The sequence below is a fragment of the Arachis ipaensis genome, chromosome B09 (assembly GCF_000816755.2).
Source record: "Arachis ipaensis cultivar K30076 chromosome B09, Araip1.1, whole genome shotgun sequence".
In the NCBI taxonomy this organism is placed as follows: domain Eukaryota; kingdom Viridiplantae; phylum Streptophyta; class Magnoliopsida; order Fabales; family Fabaceae; genus Arachis; species Arachis ipaensis.
Genome location: NC_029793.2, coordinates 56,821,715 through 56,831,119, shown reverse-complemented (window position 1 = coordinate 56,831,119; position 9,405 = coordinate 56,821,715).

The window sequence follows — 9,405 nt, the reverse complement described above, 5'->3', positions numbered from 1 at the left end:
TCAAAATTGGCTAACAATGGTTGATGAAAAGTAGGCTATTTGGGTAAGTGAGCTAATTGAAACAATGGCCTCAATCATATAAGTGCATTCATACACAAAATAATGGACATATAGAATCAAACAAATCACAGATTACAATCATAGAAAGAGAATAATACACACAAGAATGAAAATAAGTGGTTATTTGATGTAACCAAACAATTAAGCTCAAAACTCACATGCTTGTGTTCTTAGCTCAAAAATATGATCCACAATATATAGTTCAAGCAAGTTCTAACAAAAAATTTTTAGAACACACACTAGCATAAAAAGCTATGTCATAATTACACAAAAGAAGTATGCACTCCACTCAGCCTAGTGTGCTTGAAATAATTTAAACGACTTGTAGGTTAAGATATTAACAAGTAGTGAAGAGGCATGAAAGCAGTCAAGCAATTAATCAAGCAATTGTGAATTGGATAATGAATGGACATTGATTGATGTGTAAGTAGACTTTAATGAACCAAATGAAATATAGACTCACACATCAAATAATGACACATATTGAAGTTTATTTGCAACACCTAAGTGGTATAGAAGTGGAGCACATGGATGCTATGGAACTTAGAAAAAGAAGATAGAAGTGAAAAACAATCACATAGCAAGATGGTCCACAAAGCTTAGAAAGCTCGAATATATGTCACTAGGTAAGTTTTCGATCCAATTCCACAATTCTAAAATCTCAATGCATTAAATAGGTGATGTAAATAAGGGTCAATCATAAAGAAGCATCACCTAACAAAAAATGCATTGATAATATACTATTGCCTAATCATAATGAAATGCTTTAAATCACATGGTGGCCAAAACATGCAATTCAAAAGAATTAGAAAGCTTGAAGGCAATATCACATGTACTTGATATTTAAAAAATGTTAAGCATTAAGGACTCAAAACCAAGTAACAAGGTATAACCTCAATAAAGAAATCCAACAATGAATAATTTTATTATCAAGAAACAACAATTCAAATTAACAATCCAATACTTATCACTTAAAAAATTAAACAAAAATGAAATTAACTAAATAGCTAACTTACTAAACTAACTAATGGTTGATGGTGTATGGTAGTGTTGGATGATGGGTGAAGAGAGGAAGATTGATGGTTTAGAAGTTATAGTAAACTCTCGTTGCAAGTATAGTTACTAAACCAAGCAATCAACCTTTCTTACAAACGTTTTGGTTGTCACAAGTAACAAACCCCTTTAAAATTGATAACCGAGTATTTAAACCTCGGGTCGTCTTCTCAAGGAATTTTAGGGAAGTATGTTCTTATTATTGGTTATGAAGATTGTAAACTGGGGCATGTTGAGTTTGGGCAATGGGCACAGGTATATTCAAATGACAAATAAAATAAATAAATAACTGTAAAATAAACTTTTGGCAATGTATGAGAAATTAGAAGTCCAGGCTTAGTTATCCTTATCAATAACAATGAAAGTTGAATCTTAATTCCACTTAGTCAACCTTTACTAAAGTAAAGAAAAGTCAAGGGATTAATTAGTTTGATCTTCGAATCCTATTTATTTCCTAAGAAAGATTGGGATTATTGAAGCTCAATTCAATTAGCAAAGATAACAGTTATCAATTATGCTGTTGAGTTGGATAATTCCTGAGTTATTGATTTCTTTACCAAGACCAAAAGGGGAAAAGTAAATCTACTGGAATAAGAATACCTTCAGATGGGAAGTAATAATCATTTAAATAAAAGAGAGCAATAATAACTGAAATACCTCAAATAACATTAATTCAAGTAATCTGGAACAGTTCATAAACTAAATTGGGAAAATAAACAAAAATAAAGAACCTGGGATTGAGAGTTACTCCTAAAACTAAGAGAAGTCCTAAATCCTAATCCTAAGAGAGAGGAGAGAACCTCTCTCTCTAAAAACTACATCTAAAATATGAAAAGTGAATTATGAGAGCCTGTTTATGAATGGATGCAATCCCCCACTTTATAGCCTCTAATATGTGTTTTCTGGGCCGCGAATTGGGTCGAAAACAGCCCAGAAATTGCTGGAGAAGAATTCAAACACGCTAATTTCCGTCACTGCGACGCGGCCACATGGATCACGCGGTTGCGTCGCCTAGCGTCAGGGAAACTAAAGCATATTATATATCAAATTGAAGCCTCGGATGTTAGCTTTCCAACGCAACTGGAACCGCGTCATTTGGACCTCTGTAGCTAAAGTTATAGCTGTTTGAGTGCGAAGAGGTCAGGCTGGACAGCTTAGCAATTTCTCCAACTTCTTGTATTCCTTCCACTTTTGCTTCTTTTCCATCCTCCAAGCCATTCCTGCCTTATAATATCTGAAAACACTTAACACACATATCAAGGCATCTAATGGTAATAAGAGAGGATTAATAATAAGCAAATATAAGATCAAAGAAGCATGTTTTCAATCAAAACACATAATTAGGAAGGAAATATAAAACCATGCAAATAGTATGAATAAGTGGGTAAAGAGTTAATAAAAACCACTCAATTGAGTACAAGATATACCATAAAATAGTGGTTTATCAATGGGTAAGAGAAGGGAAGAAGAGAGGAGAAGAGAAGAAATGGAAAGAAGAGAAGAAAAGAAGGTGGATGAAACAGGGCATTCCATGCATATGCATGGAGTGACGCGTAAGCGTGGTGATGTGAAATGGGTGCGACGCGTACGCGTGGGTGGACTTTATGCTAGAGGCACAATTCCAGCCCAAAACTCGCGCAACTCTCTGGAATTTGTATGGGAGGTGAAAAAGTAGATGTCACGCATACGCGTGGGCGAGGCGTACGCATGGGTGGTTGAAAAACTTGGGGTCACGTGCACGCGTGGCATGGTGCTCTATTTTCAAAATTTTTCCAAGTTCTTGCACAAAACCAAGCATTCCTAACCTCCAAACAGCTACCAAAACACTATCAAACCTTATTTAACATATTAGACTACCAATTAAACCCAACTATCCAAACAAAACATGAAATTAAACTAATTTTACCAATATATACAAAAAGGAATAATGAAAAGATGTTACCATGGTGGGGTGTCTCCCACCTAGCACTTTTATTTATTGTCCTTAAGTTGGACATATGGTGAGCTCCTTGTCATGGTGGCTTGTGCTTTTATTCATCTTTGAACTTCCACTAATGCATGAATTTCCAATAAGCTCCTGATGTCAGGGCATCTTAGGCTAGTTTCACTAGCCTTTTTCTTTGTTTTTAATAGGTTTTATGGACTTTCTTAACTTATAAGTAAGCAATTGGGTTAGAAATTTATGTATGCCTAGATTCATTCAATCATGGCTAATTTGATGCAATTTCATGAGAATTATGCTATAATTACTTGTGTGCTAAGAATGATGAGAATTCTCATGACTTTAGCAAGGCTTTGATGCATGTATTGGTTGATGACAGGTGATGGAAAGAATGGGAGGAAGTTGAAGAAGGAGCATGGAAAGGATGAACAAGAAGCAACGTTGGTGGCCAAGTTGGACCACCAACGTTGCCTCAAATGTTGAGAAGGAGGCAGAGCAAGTTTCTGCATAATTTGCTGGTGCCCACATTGGAGGGAACGTTGTCAAGCCAATATTACCCCCAACGTTGTGATAAAATGTACTTTCTGAAGATTTGGAAAATCTGTAGCGACGTGCACGCGTAGCAGACATGTACGCGTGGATGGGTAATGTTGGACCAATAACGCTACCTCAAACATTGGTGGCCAACGTGCGTGATCTTGATTTCAAAATCCTGAATTTGAAAAAGCGCAAAGACGCGCACACGTCTATAGCATGTACGCGCGGGTTTAACTTTTGAGAATCCACGCGCACGCGTACATCACGCGCACGCGTGGATAGGCCAATGTTGGAAGGAATGTTGCCAGTCGACGCGCACGCGTAGCGTACGCGCACGTGTGGATACATATTATGATGCCAAGGGCGCGAACGCGCAATGCACGCATACGCATGGGTAGAAGAACATTGGCACTCCAACGTTGAGTCAAACGCCAATGACAACAAGCAGAACTGAATTTTCAAAGACGCGTTTGATTCAACATTGGCCCTCAAACGTGGACTCCAACGTGAGCATCAGAACTTTGCAATTCAAACAGATCTCTTCTCAACAGAAAGGGAAACCAATTGGAGAAACTTCAACCCAATTCAATCAAGGCCAAAAGCCCAATTCAGAGATTGAAAATCAATGGAAGAAAGTGTATAAATAGCTTAGAATTTAAGATAGTAAGGGGAATTTTTTAGCTGGGGAGAGAGATACTGACACGTTGCTAATATTAATTTTCTGCAATTCTTTCAATTCCATTTTACATTCTGAGAGCTATGAACAACTAAACCCCTTTCATTGGGTTAGGGTGCTCTGTGTAATTCAATGGATCAATATTAGTTTTCATTTTTCTTCTTTCTTTTCTCTTGATTTTGCTAGAAAGCTTTCGTTCTTCATCCTATTAGAAAGTTATCTTGGGAAAGAAGCTATTTATAATTGGATCTCCTTTGAACCTTGGAAGAGGAATGAGGAGATCATGCTATAATTGCTTTCTCACATTGGATTAGATTGGGGTTTGGATGGATATAGTGACATGTAATCCTACCAATACTTTGATCTATGAATTTGTGTGATAGAAACAGTGACTGATCTTCATCTCTTCCCATGAGCACTAAATCATGGAATTGGGTAATTGTTCATGCTTAGAGAGATTAGATTGCCAAAGAATTGGGATCTAATCACCTAAGATTGCCAAGGAGTTCAATGAATGCATTGATTGAGGAAGAGATGAAAATGAACTTGATCCGGAGAATTATCACATCTCCTGACCCTAATGAATCGCTTACTCTAATCTTACCCATTCTCATTACATTCTGCTCTATAATTTCATGCTTAATCGCCATTCCCATTTAATTTCATGCAATTTAAGCTTCTGTCATTTAATTTCTCGCACTTTAATTTTTGTCATTTAATTTCTTGCAGTTTAAGTTTCCCGCAAAATTTACATTCTGCAATCTCAACCCAATTTTGATTTCGCTCAGCTAGCACAATTCTCCAATTAACATTGATCAACCAACAAATCCCTGTTTTTACTTGACGATAATCCGATGCACTTGCCGGTAGGAAATTGTTGAGAGACAATTTTCGAGTGAATCAAGTTTATGGCGCCGTTGCCGGGGATTGATTTTGTATTGACAATTATGAAAATGGAGGAAAACTAGATTGAACACTTTTCTTTTCTTTTGTAATTAGTTTTTGTTTCAGTTTGTTACTCCTATTTTCTGCTATTTGAGTTGTTTTTCTTTATTCATCTACTTTTTAGCATACTAAGCACTAGCTGTTTGTAATATTGCCTCACTAAGAATCCGTCATTTATGACAATGAAGATTCAAATTTTTTTTTGTGATTATTGTTTAAAACAGAGCTTGCTACAAGAAATAAAAGAGCATCCGTCATATTTTGGTCAATCAAGTTTCAAGGGAAACTCTCCACCACCATAGAATAACTCACATTATTATGCTCATGGTGGGTGAGAGTATCAAGAACATGAGATGGGATACTTTTCGGAGCCACAAAATGGTCCATATTTTGGTGAAATTGATCACTACTCAAGTTGTGGCTGGGAAGATCAAAATCAAAGGGATTTCACTCATTCATACCCCATTCATCAAGAGTCATCACCTCTTAATTATCCAACCTCACCTCCTAATTTTACATGTCCAAATTCTTCACTATTTGAGTATGCCTTAGTACAAAATTCCTTTCCAGACCCATACAATTCATTCCACCATTCACAAAATTCATTCCACTACACACAAAATCCTTTTCACAGTCCACTAAATTCATTCCATTACCCACAAGGGTCAGACTATTCTCAGAACACACAACCACAAAATAACCAATTCCATTCACCATCCAACCACAATCAACCATCACAACCTACACAACCTCCTTTAAATAAACTTGCTGAGGCAGAACTCATCCTTGAAGAACTCAGAAGAAAGAGAGAAGAAGATCAACTTGCTAGGATAGAACTCCTCCTTGAAAAAATAATAAAGATAAAAGAAGAGGAGAAAATAGCAACAAGGGAGTATGAAGAAAAATTGAGACAAATAGCACAATCCTCTTCTGAAGAACAAGTCATTGAAAAGTTGAGATCATTTGAAGAGACCACTTTACTCTCTCCAGAAACTGAGGAATTCATTTAATGTTCCAGAGCATTGACAGAAAAACAAGCCATCACCTTCAGAAACCTGGAAGCAAATCTAAACCATATAGCAAAACACTTCAGAGTGATACTTAGCAAGAAAGATGATGACTAAATAGAGGTTACAGGGGAGGAATCAAAAGAACAAGAAAAAGAGGCACCCATACTAAGTGAGATTCATATGAAGAAGGAGGAGGTTTTGAGAATATATAAGCCCAGAGCTCCATACCCACAGAGGCTACTAGGGGTGCCAAAGAAACATGCAAACTCACTCCCGAAAGAGTCAATGCAACATCATTTAGAAGAAAGGGAGGAAGCCAATCAAGGGAGTCCACACTCCAATGAAACAGAGAGTTGCATAGAGGGTGAGTTCATTGAACCACCAATTCAAGAAGCTCTTAATGAAGAGGATGCTCCAACTATCCAACAATACCTAAGTCTTGAGATCAAAGATGTGAAGGCAGTAAATACAAGAACTAAAAGGAGGATTGTGACTGAGAAACAAAGGATCATATCCATGAAAAAGAGAAGGTCAAAGAACGATCAAACTACTGATCTAACAAGCAAGTTCACTGATGACTTGCATCATTTACCCTTTTTTCTTGACTAAAAGGACCATAAAAGAGCATAATCCCATTTAATCATTACAATTCATGAACTAATTGATGAATATTCTGGTAAATTGCTTTGAAATGGGTTTATACTGAATTTCAAGTGAAAAGAGCAACAAAAAGGGAAGAAAACAACAAAACAAAGCTGGGCATGTGAAACTGGCGTGCCACTTGGAGCAAACGCCATAAAAGTGTGTGGGCGTGGCACGCCAGGAGTTGGGCGTGGCACGCCAGTAAAGATTTCCAGATTAGCATGATTCAATCTTTTACATGGGCGTGCTAGGCCAGAAGCTGGGCGTGGAACGCCAGTATAGTTTTCCGGAGAGCAATGCTAAAGGCCATAAAAGGGGCGTGGCACGCCAAGCTGGGCGTGGCACGCCAAGACCATCACACATTATGGGTGTGCCACTTGAACCATTGGGCGTGGTATGCTAGTTCATCAATCCAGAAAGGACAACCACTTGTGCGAGCCACTTGGTATCGAAGGCGTGGCACGCCAGCTCCAAACCATCACTTGGGCATGCCACTTGAAGACCCAGGCGTGGCACGCCAAGCTTAAAGGAGCCACCTTAAGGTGGGTGTGCCACTTGAGCATCAAGGCGTGGCATATCAGTACAAATTTTCAGAGAAGAGGTTGAAGGTCCAAGCACTTAGGTGTGCCACTTAGTGTCGAAGGCGTGGCACACTAGCTCTCATCCTCACTTGGGCATGCCACTTGAAGACCCAGGCATGGCACGCCAACACTAGAGAAGGCCAAAGCAAAGCTGGGCGTGCCATTTGGTGTCGAAGATGTGGCACGCTAGCTCTCATCCTCACTTGGTATTGCCACTTGAGGACCCAGGCGTGGCACGCTAACACTAGAGAAGGCCAAAAGCAAAGTTGGGCATGCCACTTGGTGTCGAAGGAGTGGCACACCAGCTCTCATCCTCACTTTGGTGTGCCACTTGAAGACCTAGGCGTGGCATGCCAACACTAGAGAAGGCCAAGCAAAGCTGGGCGTGCCACCTGAGGTCGAAGGCATGGCACGCCAACCCTCATTGTTCACCTGGGCATGCCACTTGAATGCTGGGCGTGGCGCACCAGTTCTATATTCCAGAGAAGAGAGTGAAGTACATACAAGGAGTGTGGCATGTCAGACCCTGGGCGTGCCATGCTAGTTCAACTTTCCAGAGAGGAGAAGAAGGAAAAGGCCTGGGTGTGCCACTTTGGCTCGAAGGCATGTCACGCTAGGCCAACCAAAGCTTAAGAAGACCCTGGGCGTGCCACCTGGGCTCGAACGCGTGGCACACCAGGGACACCAACACATGCGGTGTGCCATTTGAAGAGCTGGGTGTGGCGCGCCAAGCCAAATTGCAAGCTGGGTGTGGCACGCCAGTTAAACGCTTGTCACACGCCAAGCTGGAAGGTCACGTTTATTGAGTTTTCCTTTACCTCGAAATTGTAATTTTCTTTTCTCTTTTGTATTTTCTTTATTCTAGTGCTAGGAGTAGTATAAATAACCCCTGAAAGTACTGAGAAGGGGTGGTTGGGTAGTAGTTTTGTTGAAGTATAGTTAGATTTACTTTTCACATCATCTCTTCCATCTTTTGTACTTTTCTCTAAGCTTTGAGTAGCTAAATTCCCTCTCATTGAGAGAGGGAGCTCTGTTGTACTTGATGGATTAATGATAGTGAATTTCTTCTTTTCTTCATCTTCTCTTTGATTTGCTAGAAGGAATTTTGTTTTAATGCTAGTGTTCAATCATCTTAGGAAAGAGGTTGAATGCAAAATGGGTTTCATGGGAACCTTGCAAAAGGAAACATGAAATCATTCTTGAAGTCCCTTTTCACATTTGAGTAGATCTAGGTTTTGGTGATTGGATATGGTGACATATAATCCACCCTCTATTCTGGATCTACAAGGATGTGTGGTATAATCAGGGATCAAGCATATCTCTCTTCATGAGCAATTAGACCAAGGAATTGGCTGATTATCAAGATTTAAGAGACTGAGTCACCAAGGGATTGGGGCTCAAGCAATCATGATTGCCAAGAGGTCAATGAGTTATATGATTAAAGATGAGATGAGCTGGATTTAATCCAAAGAGAACTACATCTCCTGATCTTTATGAATTCCCCATATTCTTATCTTCCACATTTTTTATAGCTTTCTTTATATTCTGTCAATCTCCATTCCCATTTATGATTATGTCATTTATGTTTCTGCACTTTACATTATTGCCATTTCCTTTTCTGCACTTTATTGCTTCTCTTTACTTTTGAGTCATTTACATTCCTGCTCATTTACAATTCTGCAATCACACTCTATATTGCTCAGCTTGACTAATTCACCCATTGATTAAAATTGCTCAACTCTACTGTGGGTAATTACTTGACAATAATTTTGGTGCACTTGCCAAAAGAACGTATTCATCATTTTTATATGGGGAGTGAATTCCGGTCATCAAGTTTTATGGCGCCATTGCCGGGGATTGGTTTAAATTTGACAATAACTAAATTGATGGGGAGCTAGATTAAGCATTTTAATTACCTTGCTATTTCTTTTTCATTTCTTTAATTTTTTTCTTTTTTCT